This window comes from Bufo gargarizans, chromosome 2, assembly GCF_014858855.1.
Source record: "Bufo gargarizans isolate SCDJY-AF-19 chromosome 2, ASM1485885v1, whole genome shotgun sequence".
Lineage (NCBI taxonomy): Eukaryota > Metazoa > Chordata > Amphibia > Anura > Bufonidae > Bufo > Bufo gargarizans.
In genome coordinates, this window is record NC_058081.1 from 57573339 (window position 1) to 57594266 (window position 20928).

General features: G+C 37.8%; 1 pseudogene; it reads left to right on the plus strand.

Moving 5' to 3' along the window:
• Nucleotides 1–6130: 6130 nt before the first annotated feature.
• Nucleotides 6131–7625, plus strand: LOC122925614 (annotated as a pseudogene).
• The last annotated feature ends 13303 nt before the right edge of the window (nucleotides 7626–20928 follow it).

Genomic DNA, 20928 nt, shown 5'->3' on the forward strand with positions numbered 1-20928 from the left:
CAGCATGCTGCGCTTTTTGCTCCGGCCAAAAATCCTGAACACTTGCTGCAAGGCCGGATCCGGAATTAATGCCCATTGAAAGGCATTGATCCGGATCCGGCCTTAAGCTAAACGTCGTTTTGGCGCATTGCCGGATCCGACGTTTAGCTTTTTCTGAATGGTTACCATGGCTGCCGGGACGCCTTTGAACCAGATCTAGCCTATCTGCTGCAGTCCAGATCTCAGTTTCACCCTTCACATTAGTGCAGCAAGATTTTTTTCAGTTGAAATGAATACATTGTAAAATCTCAGTTAAAGGGAACCTGTCATCAACTTTATGCTAATCTCACTGAGGGCAGCATAAATTAGTGACAGAAATGCTGATTTCAGCGGTGTGCCCCTCATGAGCGAAAAGTAAGTGGTTGCTGAGAACCAGCATCATAATCATTACAGCCCAGGCCTTGAAAAGAGTCAAATCTACCTGAGAAGAGTCCTGGTTATTCCTAATCTCCTGCTCTCCCCGTCCATCTGCTGATGATTACCAGTTCTCTCCTAGACAGAAAGGGAACTTGGTAGAAGACGGTCAGTCATCAGCAGGAGAGCAGGAATCTATGACTAACCAGGACTCTTCTCAGGTGGCCGGGACTCTTTTCCAGGCCCAGTCTGCAATGATTGTGATGTTGGTTCTCGGCAACCACTTACTTTTAACTTATAAATGACAGGCCGCTGAAATCAACTCCCCTGTCTCTACTTTATTCTGCCTTTAGTATAGTATGGGCGGAATAAAGTTGATAACAGGTTCCCTTCAATGTCAGTTGGTCAATCAGTTATAAATATATTTGAACATATGAGTATACTTGGTGTTATGTTCCAGTTCACATTTTTGGAATTTAAAAGTTAACAGACAACCTTGTAACGTACTGTTTCCGACATATTTCTGCCTCCTGTTTTTTATATTGGAGGCAGAGTGATTTAACACCTGTTTAGATTTGTCATCCAAGTCACAAAATGAAAGGTATGCCGTTTGCAATAAAATTTGCATAAAATAGTTAATTTGCATGTAATTTTCATGGTTCAAAGAATGTTGGGCAAAATGGTCGGCCCTCGCACATGTTCAATTTATCAAATCTGGCCCTCCTCGAAAAAAGTTTGGACACCCCTGGTCTAGGTAAAAATGGTTCATATAACAGAGTTTTGAGGTCCAAGGCAGACTTTATAGTGACAAGCTCTCTTTATATTAACCATTGGATTTTTGCTATATTGAGACTAGGAGCCCATTGATTACAGATTAAGTGATTGTTTTTTTGTTTGTTTTGTTTTATACTCTGTATTTGATCTGTCTGTATAAGTCTTTATCACTTTTTAGTAGACGTTTTGCCCACTTAGCCTTTAAGTCCATTATAGTTCAGTATTTTAAAATTGACTATAAAACATTTAGGGGGAGTTATATCAAACTGGTGTACTATTAGAAATAGCTTAGTTGACTTTAGCAACCAATCAGATTCCACCTTTCAATTTTCATAGCTCATTTGTAAAATAAAAGGTGGAATCTGATTGGTTTCTATGGGCAACTAAGCCAGTTGTACTTTATACCAGTTTGATAAATTTCCCCCTTAGTATCAGACGTGGGACAGAGCAGTTAATATGCTTATTGTTTATAAAGTCACACAAAGAGAGGGTAGAACATTTTAACTCTGGTTGGGACCCATGGCATCCATTGACATGGTTGGGTTGGAAAACTGTTGTATTGATCTGTGATGCAAGCTGTGAGTTGGGCTATACATCGTAGAGTCTTTAGAGAAAATTGAAGCAATTTGTTAGTCTGCAGAGATGAGAAGGGTTACAGTCACAGGGATGGAAAGCACTTGGCTGTCTGGAGGGAGCTGTCTGGACTAGGTCTAAATGATAGATATATATAACAGAGCTTTAAGCTATCTATTAATATCTTTATATCTTTCTTTATGTTGTTCACCATTGGGTGGTGGTTATGTTGGCTGGCAAGGTGCTTGCCAATTAATATAGGTTAAGTGATAGTGTTTGTCCAATAATGATAGGTTATTTTTTACTCTGTATATGATCTGTCTATATATCTCTTTTATCAATGTTTATCCACTTAGCCTATGTTAAGCCTATTGTGTTGCTATAACTTAGAATCCACTGTAAAACAGAACTTTTACATATTAAATTCAGTAGAGTAGTGTGGGAACTAGGGCAGGGAAGATGAAAATGGAGAATCATATTACCCTGGACAGGTCCCCTGCATCCATTAGCTCTTTAATCAAATACCAGCTCTGCTACATTTTTCCGATTTGACGTTTAAGAGCAAGTTGTTAACTGTATAAACAGAAAAACAGGGCGCACCATAGGGTAAAAACTTTTGGGAATTTAGAGTAAACTTCAATTTTGGAGGCTCACCTTATAGGGTTGTGCAACTGTAGGCACAACGCTATTGAAGACGTGTCGGAGATATATTCAATCCCGAATTTGAGAGGTAGGTATGCAGCCACGGATGCAGGTGTCCTCAGATGAGCGTGCCAAGGCCCACATAGAGGATTTGTATAAAGTAGAAGAGAGGAGCATCCCTCGGCGCAAGGAACCAACCAGATGCGGATAATGAATCTTCAGATATATTTATTGCAACCACACAACGTGTTTCGGGGATAGAATACCCTTTATCAGGTGAAAAGTATTGCATAACACATAGACAAAGATGCTGTATATATATACATACACAAATGGTCACATGTAGATAGGTCAGAGGGGAGGTGGGCGTTGCTCTGAAACATCCCCAGACTGAGGTCACAAAGATAATGTTCAAACTAAATGAATGGGGCACATATAGATATTTACTGCCACATTGGGCTTACAGGCTAACCTTAAAACTGTATTCTAATACATAACATACAAACAGATCACTGTGAATGTTCCTAAATTCTGCCCATCGCTAAAGAGGAAGAGCTACGATCCCCAGGGTCACATGATCACTACTCCGATCGTGTGACCTATGATGTAAATTATTGTTTTTTTCTGATTTGATACTGGTGAACTAAAAGGGGTAGTCCAGGATTCTGATAGTGATTACCTATCCGCTGGATGGACCAACAATATCTAATTGGTGGTTGGACCGGTGGTGCACATCGGCCAATCAGCTTTCTTGCAGTAGCTTTGGCGCTGGAAGTTGGTGAGAGAACTACATAGCTCCATCTGTTGTGTAGCTAGTTACTGTAGCACTGCTTTCATTCACTTCAAAAGGCAATTTTACACACAAAAGGTTTTTTTAGGGAATAAATTTTTTTATTTTAGTTTTCAAGCTCCATTTTTGCAGGATAACTACTAGTTTTTAATGGCATAAAGTTGGGGTAGATATAAAGTTTTCAATAACATATTTTTTTTGTGGGTGGAAAAATCTATTCTACCATTTTATTCTTTATTATTTTTAAATGATTCCTTTTCAGCTTTTTTTTTCTTTTTTAATTATTTTTGTGCTGCTACATTCCATTTAACATTTGGCTACATTAGGGCTTATTTTTGCAATCAATTTTACTTGTGCCATTTTGAAGTATATTCGTTTTGTAATCATTTTTGGGGAGCAAACTATTAGGTTTTGAATTTGGCAGAGCCTAATAATCTTATACACATTGTATTTTGGGGCATTTTTTTACATCCCTTGATGCCATTGCACCCCATCATCATCCCACAATTGAGTCAAAGGGTTAAAATTGGGCTTATTGAAAAAGTCCTTAAGGCCATATCCACACTATTACAAGTGCAGTTCAGATAGTAAATGTTGACTATTTCAGTAACCAAAATATTGTTCAAAGCAAAATACTAGCATAAAAAAAAAAAAAGCCAAATAAACATCTGCATGGAGTTTGTAAATTCTCTCTGGTTTTGTTTTCCTTTGGAAACTTCAACTTCTTGTCATATTAGTAGGTCAACTAGATTATAGCAACCACTGGTAAAAGAAACTGATATAAAGGTATGCCATGCACAGAATATGTAGATAATAGAGATAAGATATTGCAAATGTTGCAAATGATGACAGATCAAAACATTACAGAAACTGAATTCTTGAAAGCATATGATAATCTTATCCAACAAGCATCTTGCCAGTAAAATCATACTGTAGGTGTTACTGTAACATCCAAACCTCTGGGATAAAACAAAACTTTGACACCTATGATATAGAAGTGTTACTGGGGAAACAATGAGTTCAGAGGATTGTACTTTTCAGATAGAAATACATTATTTCAAGTGGAAGATCAAAGTTTTCTATAAGTGTTAGTAACATACAATACACCATGTGCAGGTACACACTATGATAAACTAATCAAAGTAATATATCTTCATCTAAACAGGTCTACAAGGTTTGTAAGCTGTTTTTAATATTTGTGTTCAGGTCAGACATTCTTCTGACCACAGTCCCAGAAAAGTGGGCCTTTACCAAACCCACATAAAGCTAGAACACCTTCCCATATAATAAAATAAAACTTTTAATAATAGCTTAAAAACGCATGCTCACATAAAGCTCAGACCCCAAGGGTCAAGATACCAGATACGAATGGGATACCTATTATTTCAGAACTAATGAGGATACCTAGTTTTCCCTATACATCCCTCACTAGATCTGAGCTGAGATCTACCGAGGGATGTATAGGGAAAACTAGGTATCATCATTAGTTCTATGTGCTCCCTATTTGTCGCCATTATAGATTTTTTATTAGCAAACATCCTCACTACATCCGTTTACCAGCAAGCATCCTCACTACGTCCGTCTCTGTGGTGAGTCCCCTGCAAATTTATGGGCCTTATTCATCACACCATGAGTAATCCCAGAATAAATAACCCATTGTTCTGAAATAATAGGTATCCCATTCGTATCTGGTATCTTGACCCATGGGGTCTGAGCTTTATGTGAGCATACGTTTTTAAGATATTATTAAAAGTTTTATTTTATTATATGGGCAGGTGTTCTAGCTTTATGTACTATTTATACTTCCTCATTTTTGTCTATATACTGCCAAGGCGGTCTTGTGTTCTAATGACTTTATCAAACCCAGTTGAGTAATCAGATAGATAGATACCATAGTTTTCACTCCATAAGATATACTTTTTCCCTTGAAAATTGGCAAGAAATGTCAGTGTGTCTTATGGAACAAATAAATAAAGCTATACTATAGATAAATAGACGATAGATAGACTATAAAAAGACTATAGAAGAAAGAATAGATGAAAGAAAGATTAACTAAAGTGTCTTGCATATTACTGCACATATATGGAATGATTAATAACAGATGTAATTTTAGGTTGTACAAACAACAGTATCAAAAATATCATTATTGCAAATCTACAGACAGAAATTACATAGATAGATAGACCATGATATGGGTGAAATAATAAAGAAAAGATAAATAAAAATATTGCAAAGAACAGATCAAAAACATTCCAGACACCTATGTGTCACAAAAATGTGACACCTATGATATAGAAGTTTTACTGGCAAACAATAAGAAGATTGTATAATTCAGGGTGATAGGAATACATAATGCGAAGTAGAAGGTAATAGTTTTCTAGAAGTGTTAGTAAGACACAATATCCTATGTACAGGTACACACTGATACAATCATCAAAAATAATATAGAACTATAACAATCTACCTTAAAAAATAAAATGACTTCATTATTGCAAATCTACAGATGAATAGATAGACAGATAGATTGATAGAGAGATCTTCGTACTGCATTCAAATGAACTTTTGACCAAAGCGACTATGCTTAACACTATTTACTTGAAAAAATAGTAATGACATCATTATTGCAAAACCTAAAACGTATTAACTGTGTGCCCCTCACAAACTCTATTCTTTTTTTGATGATCAAGCAGAGTTTCTGTTTTATAGACATTAAAGGAGACTTTTCTTATATAAACAGGTACTTATGTCACCTAATGACTTGCTTAATTTGCATAATAGAAGTGTCTATTGTGGCCTTGACCTTTGTTGTGTTTACATAGATGAAAGGTCAAAGGTGTTAACATGGAGACCTTTGATCCATAGATATATAAGTTAAGAGAACCCTCAAGACCTCACTTCATCCTTGGAGAAGTTCTGAACAACATCTCCTGAGAGACATTACAGAAGACCGATTTAGAAATGTCTTGGTTGACTGTTCACTTCACCCTCATCTCCATGATTCTGGGAATGTCTTCTTCTCTACCAGGGAATCAAACAAGGATTCCTCTTAAACATTCAAACCTTGGTTTGAAAACTTCATCCAGTCTACATGAAAAGACAGACTCCCAGAAGATGAAATACTCTCCTTTCATGATGCAGCTCTATCAGACCCTCATCATGAAGAACATAACAGACCTTTCCAGCCTGGAACACTCCGTTCTTCAAGATTCTGACACCATTCTAAGCCTCTCTGCCAAAAGTAAGTCTTTATTGATTATAGTAAGATAATTGATATATATATTTTTGTTACAGATTTTTCTATAACCACTGTAGACACCTAAAGCTAAGTGTTTTATTTCTTATAATTCCTACCCTATAGAGGAGATGTTGGCTCATTTTTAACGTATATAACATTGAATGCATTGTATTTGGCAAAATGAATGATCATGTAGCACAGTTGTTGACCATAATTTTCTCTCATTGCTTCTAGGTTGCTCTCAACTGACAAATCATTGGATGTTATCCTTTGATATATCTTCCCTCACAAACAACAATGAAATAAAATTGGCCGAGCTAAGGATGCAGCTTTCTTCTACTGAGAGAAACCATGAAGTGACTCTTGACATCTATCACAGTGAAGAAGGCAGATTAAAGATCTTTCTGGGGTCAATGAAAGTTGACCTTAGTACTGAAAACGTATCGACTTTAAAGACTGTCAATGTCACCAGAATTATACAATCTTATTTCCATCAAGAAAAACTTTCTAATAATCAAAAAGACATGAAGCACAAGGGAACATTCAAGAATGGCCAAAGAACCAGCTGTACAGAGGTGCCAACTGAAAGAATTGTGTTAGTGTTTTTTACCAAGGACACTCTCTACTAACCTCTATGGATATCCCAACCTAATCCAGACAGTCGAGTCATCTAAATATGTGATAACCCCAATGTCTGGTACTAGGATACTTAGGAAAGGTAGACATGCAATGCATGGCATGATCGTGTCTAACTTTCCCACCAAACCTATTGAAGATGAAAGACCTTTGTGCAGAAAAGTAGACATGATTGTAGACTTCGAAAAGATTGGATGGGGAGACCAGATAATCTATCCCAACAATTTCAATGCATACAGATGTGAAGGAGCCTGTCCCACCCCCCTGAGTGAGATCTTCAAGCCAACCAACCATGCTTATATTAAGGTAATTATTATTATTTTTCTATATATTTACTTTAGATTTATTAACTTTATAGCTGCATTTATCCTTTCATGATAAATTACCATTTTTTAAATAAAAATAATATAATTTTTTAATATTTTTTAGAGTTTGGTGAAGTTGTACAATCCAGACACAATTGGTTGTTCCTCGTGTGTCCCAGTGAAGATGAGCCCATTATCAATGTTGATGTATGAAGAAGGAAAGGTGGTCTTGAAGCACCATGAAGATATGATTGTTGAAGAATGTGGATGTCATTGAGAGGACATAACAGGAATTTTATACTTGCCATAGTTGCTTTAATTGATAAATGTAAACTTGTAGTGGTCTTACAAGAGACCTTCCAGGCATCCACATAGAAATGCTTTCGAGTGTAGCACTAGACAGCAAGGTTATAACTATAAAGGTGGAGAGGCTATAGTTGAACTAAAAGGCACTTTTATCCCATATGAGAAGACCAAAGCTATGAAAGATCTGTGATGTTTGGGGACCATATAAGAGATTGTGCCTAGAGAAAAAAACTAAAGAAATGAAGCAAATAATCTCTAAATATTAATTCATGTTCCTAAGATAATATTTATATAAATCATTATGTAGATGTATTGTTGATTGTGAAAGGTGTAATAAAAATGTTTTATTTGCAATTCTGTCTTGTGTGTTTTTGCTTTGGGACGAGGCTACATGTATTAGAGAAGTACAATCCGTCTGCACCATTGTATTTACAAAAGCGATGAGCTCAGGCTATAAATGAGCGAAATGATTCTACAGACTCAATTTGTCAAATGAGCAGGGCTGTTCGGATCAATTTGTCCAATCAGCAGGGCTTCTTCAGTTCTGTAGATTCATTTTGCTCATCTCTAGTTTCAACCAATACATAATGTAAAATGCTTAAAGGGATTCTGTCAGCACATTTTACCCCCTACAGTAAAACATAGCTACTTGTAGGTCTCCCTGAGCTGTATTAAATGATACCCTTATTATCTAATAGTCTTGATTTATTTCTTCATAAAATCGTTTTTAGTGATGTGCTAATGACTTACATAAGGTGCCCAAGGGGATGTCCTTTCCTAAATTGGTGCCCAGCCGCACCCCTTGGTCCGGTGCCCAGCACCGCCTTCCTAAGTCCAGCGCGGCCTCTAAAATAAAATATTCAAGAGTCGGCGCGCTGACGTAATCCCTGAGCATGTTTGAAATCCCGCGCGTGCGCACTACACACTGTAGTCTGTGCCCGTGTGGACTACAGGTAAGGGCATCATCGAGTGAAGGGGCTTAAGGACATAAAAAACGCACATTCTGGACAAAGGCTCCTGGACTTGATTGCCTCAAACCGGTTACATTTCTTGAGAAAGGCCCCATTGTGCTGGGTTGAAAATGTGCAATCTCAGTATACTGCATCTCAGAGTAAAACAGAGCTGTCTTCTGTCATGAATTCCATACTTGCTAATAATGATGAGATAACTCTGCTGGCCCAGTCCCATTCTATATTGTAAATCTGAAAAGCGGCTTTTCTTTGCTGCTCCAGGGCCCAGTGTAAAACCTGGGCTAATTGCACTATGCTAGAGGCCCATTAGTTTCTATGTCGGCCTCTCGAACTTTCCACAGTGCTGCACCTCCATACATCTCCATCTACCACCCTACTCGTGCTCTCCTTTCTGTTAGCAACCTAAGATTAATAACCTCCATAATTTGTACCTCTCACTCCTGTCTTCAAGACTTTTCTCGAGCTGCACCTACTCTCTGGAATACTCTGCCCCGGAATACTAGGTCAATACACAACTTCTCTATCTTCAAACGTGCCTTAAAAACACATCTTTCCAGGCAGGTTTATCAAGCTAACTAAACTGACTATTCCTCAACTAAACCTCCCCCACCAACTCCTCTGGCCTGAACTCGATCCTCTAGTAGTCCCAAACCCAAAGCAGATCGTCCGGCACCATTCCTGTCAGTTCAATAATGGCTCAAATCCTATTTATCACAATCAAATACCTTATGTGTCACCCCCAATTCCTTTATAGATTGTAAGCTCTTGCGAGCAGGGCCCTGACTCCTAGTGTTTCAATTGCATATTAGCCAGTTAGTTTTGATTCGTACATGAACCCTATGAATTTGCAAAGCGCTGCGGAATATGGTGGCGCTATATAAATAAATGTTATTATTATTATTATTTATATCATTACACACTCGTGCACACCGTGTCATTGGCAGTATTGGGTGGCCTCATAGAGAAGCAGTAAACAATAAACCACGTACTATGAGGTACAAGCCTAAGGGAATTTGACTCGAGGTCCCAGCCAGATAAAAATAGGAAAAATTGGCAGCATTCTCAAGGAATTAAAAAGGTCGTTCTTTTGCTCAGACTCAAGTGTTACAATATTTCATCTTATTATTATAGCCTTTCTCAAGCAAATACAAAGGTGCAACTGCCAGATATATATACCATATAATTCTTATAGGCTTGTATATATATTACAAAATTTAAAAGGGCATTGTGTGACAATTCAAATAAAACATAAGTACTGTGTAAGGCTACTTTTATACCTCCGGTGTGAAACTTTGACATGGCCGTTCCATATTCTATAGTATGCAGTGGCTTGTGTCTGGCCGCTTCTCCACTTGTCGGCCGGAATGTGTTCGGATCTCCGCCGGATGCCATTATACTTAATGGGGCGAGTGGACATTAAGTCTGTATGTAGCAGCGCCAGATACAGAGAATTTTAGATATGTGAAAGTAGCATACAATATATATATAAAAACGTGATCAGTTAATAAATCCCATACAACAAGGAGTCCAGAATGCCAGTTTTTATTTTTCTACTATCCTTCGGTGCCCGACTATTACCGTTCAAAGCTGCACTGAAATACACAGTCCGGACTGCTGTGTTATACTAACGTAATGTCTGGCACTTCTGTGTGCTATGCCCTTCAGTCCTAAAAATGCATTTCAGTGAAGCTTTGAAACCTGGCAGCAGGGTAATGGGGGTAGTATTAAAATAAAAAATAGTGATCTGGACTATTTATCTGCATGACTACTCGTATTACAGCTTGTACTAGTCCAAGATCATGGTGATAGCTTTACTTAAAGGGAACCTGTCACCAGTTTTATGGTGTCCTAACTAAGGGCAACATAAATAAGTGATTCGCTTAGCAAAATGCTGAGTCACTTTCTTTAATTGACCCAGTCAATCTGCCAGCATCTTGTATTGAAAAGCTCCAGCTAATAATGATGGTCATGAATATTCATGAGCTCCTGACTCTCCCCGCCTACCTGCTGCTGAATGACAGTTATTTCCCATATGAATCAGCAGCAGGTGGGCAGGGGAGTGGCTATAGCTCTAAATTAAATATACGCTGGACTCAATGACATCACGCCGGACTCCAATCAGCTCATTAGCATGCGGCATCTTTGTGTGTATATTATTAGGTAACCATCTGTCACACCAGTAAGTGAATACATCTAAGGTACTTTTTAGTAGTTAATGATTGTATATAATTAGTTAGATTATAATCAAATATCCACATTTAAGCGTCATAGGGACAAATCCTCACCAACCATTTTCCATTAGTTCTACTGCACAGGTCCAAATGCAGTAGGGAAGCAGAGCTCTCAGAAAACCTATAGCCCATGTCTGACATATGCATTGAACACTAGACATTGTGCCCCCACCTTAGAGAAGGGCAAATCACTGTCATAGATACTGACATTCACAGAGATTATAGTATACTACACTCACCATTGTAACTTCACGTAATACTTGTTCTATAGGCATACACAATAATAATTAAACATGACATTTACTGTCTTAATAAGACAACGCAGTGCTGGCAAAATATATTTGTTAATGTGTTTCTGAAAACTCCAAATACTATATGATTTATATTTGTGTACATAAATGTCATTTAATCTAAGTAGAAAAGGGAGTTAAATAGAAGAACTTATTTCAAGTCCTAGGCAACCAACAAAGTGTTAAGACTTAAGGGCCTGTCGTGTGTTCTGGTTATCCAACTGGACATTTCCTTGAATTTACATATCTGGCCCACCTTCTTCTTTCATTCCTGGATGGAAGGAAGTCTCGCATCTAACCAATGTAATGGAGTTAGTGATAAATGTGTACTGTGGTCCCCCTTGGATGGTGTGTATAATTTATTGGGTCTCGCTAAGACTATTATGTCCATCGAGATCCTGAACTCCCTTCCTATGATCTTCCTGAGCTTTTCTTGTTTTCCATCCCAGTATGGGCGTATCTCTGTGCAATCCCACCAAATATGAGAGAGTGATCCCACTCCCTCCCCACAATGCCAGCAATGTGCCGAACCAGTCAGACCCCTTCTGTGTAGGAATTCAGGGGTTCTGTACCAACTGGATAGTAGTTTATAGTGTCCTTCCTACATATAGATGGATAATGAAAAACCGTGTGATGTTGCTAGAACTCTCCTCACCTCCCCCTCCGTCAGCGACAGGCCCAACTCCTTCTCACGCTCTGTCAGGAAAGGGGGCTTGACATCTCTCCCCTGACCCCCCAGCAGCGCGTAAAGGACTGAGACTTTTCTTTGTTTCAAAATTGGAGAGATAATAGGCTTATTAAAATGAGTCAATGATTCCCTTATTTCCTGCTTCTTTAGAACACTACGGCAGATCGTTTTAAAGTGGGATTGGCAAAGGAAGAGAGAAGAAGGCTGTCTGAGGCCTTCAGGCAGAGCTTCAGGTGGAGGAAACTGGCCTTCCCGAAAAAACCTTTCTAGACTTGTGGAGGCAAAAGTGCTCCAGAGTGCTTGATAGGTCCCTGCTGGGGATCCCAACAATTCTGGTAGTAGGCTGGCTGGCATTAGCCAGGAGATTCCCTGTGTAAGTGTGGTGTTTAGTTTGGACCATGTCTCCCATAGCCCCCTTAGTAGTCGATCACAGGTCTCTGAGTCTGAAGATTGACCCTTTGGAAGCCATAGCCGTTGTTGGAAAGAGGGACTAGTTGCATATTCCGCCAGCCTAGTTACATTTATCTGTCTCTTTTGGGTCTACTATTTCAAGCCATCTATTTAATTGTATCGCCTGGTAGTACCTATGGATGTCCGGTATCCCCAGATGTCCCTCTTCCCTACTTCTAATAAGGGATTCTTTCCCTCCTCCTTTTCCACAAATAGCTTGAGAAGGCTCATTTGATGTCTGTGAACAGACTAGAGGGTAACGCAATTGGGACCATCTGTAGTGTGTATAGGATCTTAGGGAAAGCATGTTTACCAAATAGATGTCCTGTTGGTCCCCTGGTATCTTTATACCCAAGTATGACTGTGGTCTTTTTCGAAATTGAGAAAGGTGCAATCCTGCTCAGTCTTGTGAGTTAATCCCTAGACAGTGTGACATTTAACATTTCTGATTTTGTGGTATTAATTCAGAGAGTGCACTAAAGGCTTTCAGTTTATTATCTAGGCTCGGCATCCCTGTCTCTGGAATAGTAACTTGAAAAATCAGGTCATCAGCAAAAGCTGAGCATTTAAGGTCCCTTGATTAGAGGGTCCTGACAAATTGATTGTATTAGCGTTTCTCTCCCATATTTGACCATTGTCGGTCAGTTTGCTTGCTAATAATTGGGTTTATAATGCTCGGGGCAGAGGAGCTACAGCTTCATTCTGCCATCCACTCCAGCAGCCAGGCTCTACCCTGCATTTTTAACCCCTTAGTGACATCAATAATTTTAGCATTAATATTTTCATCCTTTGTGTTTTAGCAGTCATAACTTTTAAATTTTTTCATCTAAATATTATTATTTTTTGTGTGGAATTTTTTTATGGTGTTCACAGGGTGGTAAAAATAATATAATTTTATTATATGGGTCTGTACGGTGATGATAATCCCACATTTCTATATATTTTTACTGTTTTTGTTCTCCTCCTGCAGCCTGTCAGCTCTGTGGCTGCTCCCTTATTCTCCTCTAGACTGAAAGGGGGGGGGGGGCTACTTTAACTTCTCATATCTCTGGTTTGGTACCAACTAGAGATATTGTTTAATAGCTTGCATTCCAAACTTTAAGACAATACCAGAATGACTGAAATCTGTTCAGTACAGGGGGAGATATCACTGGCTCCACATTTTTTCTGCCCCCTGGAGCGCCACAAGCCAAGCACCACCGGTCTATGAGTTGAAACTGAAGCTCATCACCAGATAAGTAATTTACTGGTATTAGGTATGGTTTATTGTATCATAGTAGTCACACAAATGTATTGCTCGGTCCCATAGACCAGTGCTGGCTTGTGGATGCTCCAGTTTTGTTTTGTTTGGTTTTGTTTGCTGTTGCCTTTTTGGTCTCTGTATTGGTGACGTATCTGTGACACATATGTTATGATAATATACTTTTTTTGCTTGTGACGTATCTGTGGCACATATGTTATGATAATAGACTTTTTTTGCGTCCCCTGACGAACCTTCTGGATGAGAAGGGAAAACGTGTCGGGACGAGTTGTATCATGCTGTGATCGAGTCTGTATATCTATACTTTTCTATCTAAACATATACTTAGAGTATACTGAGACCCAGGTTAATCTTCATTGATATAGCATGTATAGAATTTTTAATTTTTAATAAGGGTGTTACAAGGACAGGTAGTCTAGGTACGTGGACAGAGTGCCCCTACCATCCAGGTGCATCTCTGGGCAGAGGATAATTTGAAGGACATTTAGGGACAGACACTAGGGAACTTTAGGTGCTGGCCCCACCTCTATCCATAAGTAATTACGGTCTACCTGGTCCAGTATAACTCTATTCAGTGTTTGTCCATGTATGTATTGGTCCCTTTTAAGGGATCCGTGTTTAATGATCTATAATAAAAGTTATGTTTATGTATTTTCCCTTGTTGAGAATAATTTGCTTCCAGGGGGGGCATTAGTCTAGGTAAAAAAAGGTTCATATAACAGAGTTTTAAGGACCAAGGAACAATTTTTATAGTATAATACAGTCATGTGAAAAAATTAGGACACCCTTTGAAAGCATGTGGTTTTTTGTAACATTTTTAATAAAAGGTTATTTCATCTCCGTTTCAACAATACAGAGAGATTAAAGTAATCCGACTAAACAAAGAAAACTGAAGAAAAGTCTTTTCAAGATCTTCTGTAAATGTCATTCTACAAAAATGCCTATTCTAACTGAGGAAAAAGATAGGACACCCTTGCCCCTAATAGCGAGTGTTACCTCCTTTGGCTGAAATAACTGCAGTGAGACGGTTCTTGTAGCCATCTACCAGTCTTCGACATCGGTCTGAGGAAATTTTACCCCACTCCTCAATGCACAACTTTTTCAGCTGTGAGATGTTTGAGGGGTTTCTTGCACGTACAGCCCTTTTCAAGTCACCCCACAGCATCTCAATGGGATTCAAATCTGGACTTTGACTTGGCCATTCCAGGACTCTCCATTTCTTCTTTTTCAGCCAATCTTTGGTTGATTTACTAGTATGTTTTGGGTCATTGTCATGTTGCATGGTCCAGTTCCGCTTCAGCTTTAATTTTCTAACTGATGGTCTCACATGTTCTTCAAGCACCTTCTGATACACAGTAGAATTCATCGTGGATTCTATGATGGTGAGCTGACCAGGTCCTGCTGCAGCAAAGCAGCCCCAAACCATGACACTTCCACCTCCATGCTTCACAGTTGGTATGAGGTTCTTTTCTTGGAATGCTGTGTTTGGTTTACGCCAAACATGTCCTCTGCTGTTGTGTCCAAATAATTCAATTTTGGACTCATCTGTCCAAAGAACATTATTCCAGAAGTCCTGGTCTTTGTCAACTTTATCTCTGGCAAATGTCAGTCTGGCCTCGATGTTTCTCTTGGAAAGCAAAGGTTTCCTCCTTGCACACCTCCCATGCAAGTTAAACTTGTACAGTCTCTTTCTGATTGTAGAGGCATGTACTTCTACATCAACAGTAGCCAGAGCCTGCTGTAGTTCTCGAGATGACACTTTAGGGTTTTTGGAGACCTCTTTTAGCATCTTGCGGTCTGCTCTTGGGGTGAACTTGCTGGGGCGACCAGTCCTGGGCATGTTGGCAGTTGTTTTGAAAGCCCTCCACTTGTAGACTATCTTCCGGACAGTGGAATGGCTGATTTCAAAATCTTTTGAGATCTTTTTAAATCCCTTCCCAGACTCATAGGCTGCTACAATCTTTTTTCTGAAGTCCTCTGACAGCTCTTTTGCTCTCACCATGGTGCTCACTCTCACTTCAACAGTCAGGAGCACACCAAACTAAATGTCTGAGGTTTAAATAGGGCAAGCCTCATTCAACATGCAGAGTAACGATCTACTAATTATGTGCACCTGGTGTGATATACCTGTGTGAGATCTGAGCCAATTTAAGAGGGAATACATGTGAGGGTGTCCTATCTTTTTCCTCAGTTAGAATAGGCATTTTTGTAGAATGACATTTACAGAACATCTTGAAAAGACTTTTCTTCAGTTTTCTTTGTTTAGTTGGATTACTTTAATCTCTCTGTATTGTTGAAACGGAGATGAAATAACTTTTTATTAAAAATGTTACAAAAAACCACATGCTTTCAAAGGGTGTCCTAATTTTTTCACATGACTGTATCTGTGACAAGCTCTCTTTATATTGACCATTGGATTTTTTCTATATTGAGACTAGGAGCCCATTGATTACAGATTAAGTGATTGTTTTTTATTGTATTGTTTTATACTCTGTATTTGATCTGTCTGTATACGTCTTTATCACTTGTTAGTAAATGTTTTACCCACTTAGCCTTTAAGTCCATTATATTTCAGTATTTTAAAATTTACTATAAAACATTTAGGGGGAGTTATATCAAACTGGTGTAAATTAGAACTAGCTTAGTTGAATTTAGCAACCAATCATATTCCACCTTTCATTTTTCATAGCTTATTTGGAAAATGAAAGGTGGAATCTGATTGGTTTCTATGGGCAACTAAGCCAGTTGTACTTTATACCAGTTTGATGAATTTCCACCTTAGTATCAGTAGTAGGATAGAGCAGTTAATATGCTTATTGTTTATAAGGGGACACAAAGAGAGGGTAGAAAATTTCCAGCCACTCTGGTTGGGACCCATGGCATCCATTGACATGGTTGGGTTGGTAGACTCTTGTATTGGTCTGTGATGCAAGCTGTGAGTTGGGCTATACACCGCAGAATCTTAGAGATAATTGAAGCAATTGGTTAGTCTGCAGAGATGAGAAGGGTTACAGTCACAGGGATGGTAAGAGAAAGCACTTAGCTTTCTGGAGGGAGCTTTCTGGACTAGGTCTAAATGATAGATATATATAACAGAGCTTTAAGCTATTGATGAATATCTTTCTTTATGTTGTTCACCATTGGGTGGTGGTTATGTTGGGTGGCAAGGTGCTTGCCATTAATTATAAGGTAAGTGATAGTGTTTGTCCAATAATGATAGGCTATTTTTTACTCTGTATATGATCTGTCTATATATCTCTTTTATCAATGTTTATCAAAATGTTTATCCACTTAGCCTATGTTAAGCCTATTGTGTTGCTATAACTTAGAATCCACTGTAAAACAGAACTTTTACATATTAAATTAAGTAGAGTAGTGTGGGAACTAGGGCAGGGAAGATGATAATGAAGAATCATATTACCCTGGACAGGTCCCCTGTCACCATTAGCTCTTAAAAAAAAAAAAAAAAAAGCTCTGCTACATTTTTCCGATTTGACATAGAAGAGCAAGTTGTTAACTGTATAAACAGAAAAACAAGGCGCACCATAGGGTAAAAACGTTTGGGAGTTTAGAGTAAACTTCAATTTTGGAGGCTCACCTTATAGGGTTGTGCTAATGTAGGCACAACGCTATTGAAGATGTGTCGCAGATATATTCAATCCCCAATTTGAGAGGTAGATATGAGGCCACGGATGCAGGTGTCCTCAGATGAGCGTGCCAAGGCCCACATAGAGGATTTGTATAAAGTAGAAGAGAGGAGCATCCCTCTGCGCAAGGAACCAACCAGATGCGGATGATGAATCTTCAGATATATTTATTGCAACCACACAACGTGTTTCGGGGATAGAATCCCCTTTATCAGGTGAAAAGTATTGCATAACACATACACAGACAAACATGCTGGATATATATACATACACAAATGGTCACATGTAGATAGGTCAGAGGGGAGGTGGGCATTGCTCTGAAACATCCCCAGACTGAGGCCACAAAGATAATGTTCAAACTAAATGAATGGGGCACATATAGATATTTACTGCCACATTGGGCTTACAGGCTAACCTTAAAACTGTATTCTAATACATAACATACAAACAGATCGCTGTGAATGTTCCTAAATTCTGCCCATCGCTAAAGAGGAAGAGCTACGATCCCCAGGGTCACATGATCACTACTCCGATCGTGTGACCTATGATGTAAACTATTGTTTTTTTCTGATTTGATACTGGTGAACTAAAAGGGGTAGTCCAGGATTCTGATAGTGATTACCTATCCGCTGGATGGACCAACAATATCTGATTGGTGGTTGGACCGGTGGTGCACATCGGCCAATCAGCTTTCTTGCAGTAGCTTTGGCGCTGAAAGTTGGTGAGAGAACTACATAGCTCCATCTGTTGTGTAGCTAGTTACTGTAGCACTGCTTTCATTCACTTCAAAAGGCAATTTTACACACAAAAGGTTTTTTAGGGAATTACATTTTTTATTTTATTTTTTCATCTCCATTTTTGCAGGATAACTACTAGTTTAATGTCATCAAGTTGGGGTAGATATAAAGTTTTCAATAACATATTTTTTTGTGTTTTTTTATTCTTTATTATTTTTAAATGATTCCTTTTTAATTTTCTTTTCTTTTTTAGTTATTTTTGTGCTGCTACATTCCATTAGCTATATGTTATTGTTTTTTTCAATTTTAACATTTGGCTACATTAGGGCTTATTTATGCAATCAATTTTATTTGTGCCATTTTGAAGTATATTCGTTTTGTAATCATTTTTGGGGAGCAAACTATTAAGTTTTGAATTTGGCAGAGCCTAATAATCTTATACACATTGTATTTGGGGGCCTTTTTTCACATCCCTTGATGTCATTGCACCCCATCATCATCCCACAATTGAGTCAAAGGGTTAAAATTGGGCTTATTGAAAAAGTCCTTGAGGCCATATCCACACTATTACAAGTGCAGTTCAGATAGTAAATGTTGACTATTTCAGTAACCAAAATATTGTTCAAAGCAAAATACTAGCATGAAAAAAAAATGCCAAATAAACATCTGCATGGAGTTTGTAAATTCTCTCTGGTTTTGTTTTGTTTTCCTTTGGAAACTTCAACTTCTTGTCATATTAGTAGGTCAACTAGATTATAGCAACCACTGGTAAAAGAAACTGATATAAAGGTATGCCATGCACAGAATATGTAGATAATAGAGATAAGATATTGCAAATGTTGCAAATAATGACAAATCAAAACATTACAGAAACTGAATTCTTGAAAGCATATGATAATCTTATCCAACAAGCATCTTCCCAGTAAAATCATACTGTAGGTGTTACTGTAACATCCAAACCTCTGGGATAAAACAAAACGTTGACACCTATGATATAGAAGTGTTACTGGGCAAACAATGAGTTCAGAGGATTGTACTATTCAGATAGAAATACATTATTTGAAGTGGAAGATCAAAGTTTTCTATAAGTGTTAGTAACATACAATACACCATGTGCAGGTACACACTGATAAACTAATCAAAGTAATATATCTTCATCTAAACAGGTCTACAAGGTTTGTAAGCTGTTTTTAATATTTGTGTTCAGGTCAGACCTTCACCTGACCAAAGTCCCAGAAAAGTGGGCCTTTACCAAACCCACATAAAGCTAGAACACCTTCCCATATAATAAAATATAACTTTTAATAATAGCTTAAAAACGCATGCTCACATAAAGCTCAGACCCCATGGGTCAAGATACAAGGTACGAATGGGATACCTATTATTTCAGAACTAATGAGGATACCTAGTTTTCCCTATACATCCCTCACTAGATCTTAGCTGAGATATAGCGAGGGATGTATAGGGAAAACTAGGTATCATCATTAGTTCTATGTGCTCCCTATTTGTCGCCATTATAGATTTTTTATTAGCAAGCATCCTCACTACGTCCGTCTCTGTGGTGAGTCCCCTGCAAATTTATGGGCCTTATTCATCACACCGTGAGTAATCCCAGAATAAATAACCCATTGTTCTGAAATAATAGATATCCCATTCGTATCTGGTATCTTGACCCATGGGGTCTGAGCTTTATGTGAGCATACGTTTTTAAGATATTATTAAAAGTTATATTTTATTATATGGGAAGGTGTTCTAGCTTTATGAACTATTTATACTTCCTCATTTTTGTCTATATACTGCCAAGGCGGTCTTGTGTTCTGATGACTTTATCAAACCCAGTTGAGTAATTAGATAGATAGATACCATAGTTTTCACTCCATAAGATATACTTTTTCCCTTAAAAATTGGTAAGAAATGTCAGTGTGTCTTATGAAACAAATAAATAAAGCTATACTATAGATAAATAGACGATAGATAGATAGACTATAAAAAGACTATAGAAGAAAGAATAGAAGAAAGATAGATTAACTAAAGCTTCTTGTATATTACTGCACATATATGGAATGATTAATAACAGATGTAATTTTAGGCTGTACAAACAACAGTATCAAAAATATCATTATTGCAAATCTACAGACAGAAATGACATAGATAGATAGACCATGAGATGGGTGAAATAATAAAGAAAAGATAAAGAAAAATATTGCAAAGAACAGATCAAAAACATTCCAGACACTAAATGTTTTAAAACATATGATAACTCAATCAGAAAGTAGTTGTGACTGTTACATCCACACCTCTGGGATAAAACAAAAATGTGACACCTATGATATAGAAGTTTTACTGGCAAACAATAAGAATATTGTATGATTCAGGGTGATAGAAATACATAATGCTAAGTAGAAGGTAATAGTTTTCTAGAAGTGTTAGTAAGACACAATATCCTATGTACAGGTACACACTGATACAATCATCAAAAATAATATAGAACTATAACAATCTACCTTAAAAAAAAAATGACTTCATTATTACAAATCTACAGATGAATAGATAGACAGATAGATTGATAGAGAGATCTCCGTACTGCATTCAAATGAACTTTTGACCAAAGCGACTATGCTCAACACTATTCACTTGAAAAAAAGTAATGACATCATTATTGCAAAACCTAAAACGTATTAGCTGTGTGCCCCTCACAAACTCTTTTCTTTTTTTGATGATCAAGCAGAGTTTCTGTTTTATAGACATTAAAGGAGACTTTTCTTATATAAACAGGTACTTATGTCACCTAATGACTTGCTTCATTTGCATAATAGAAGAAGTATCTATAGTGGCCTTGACCTTTGTTGTGTTTACATAGATGAAAGGTCAAAGGTGTTAACATGCAGACCTTTGATCCATAGATATATAAGTTAAGAGAACCCTCAAGACCTCACTTCATCCTTGGAGAAGTTCTGAACAACATCTCCTGAGAGACATTACAGAAGACCGATTTAGAA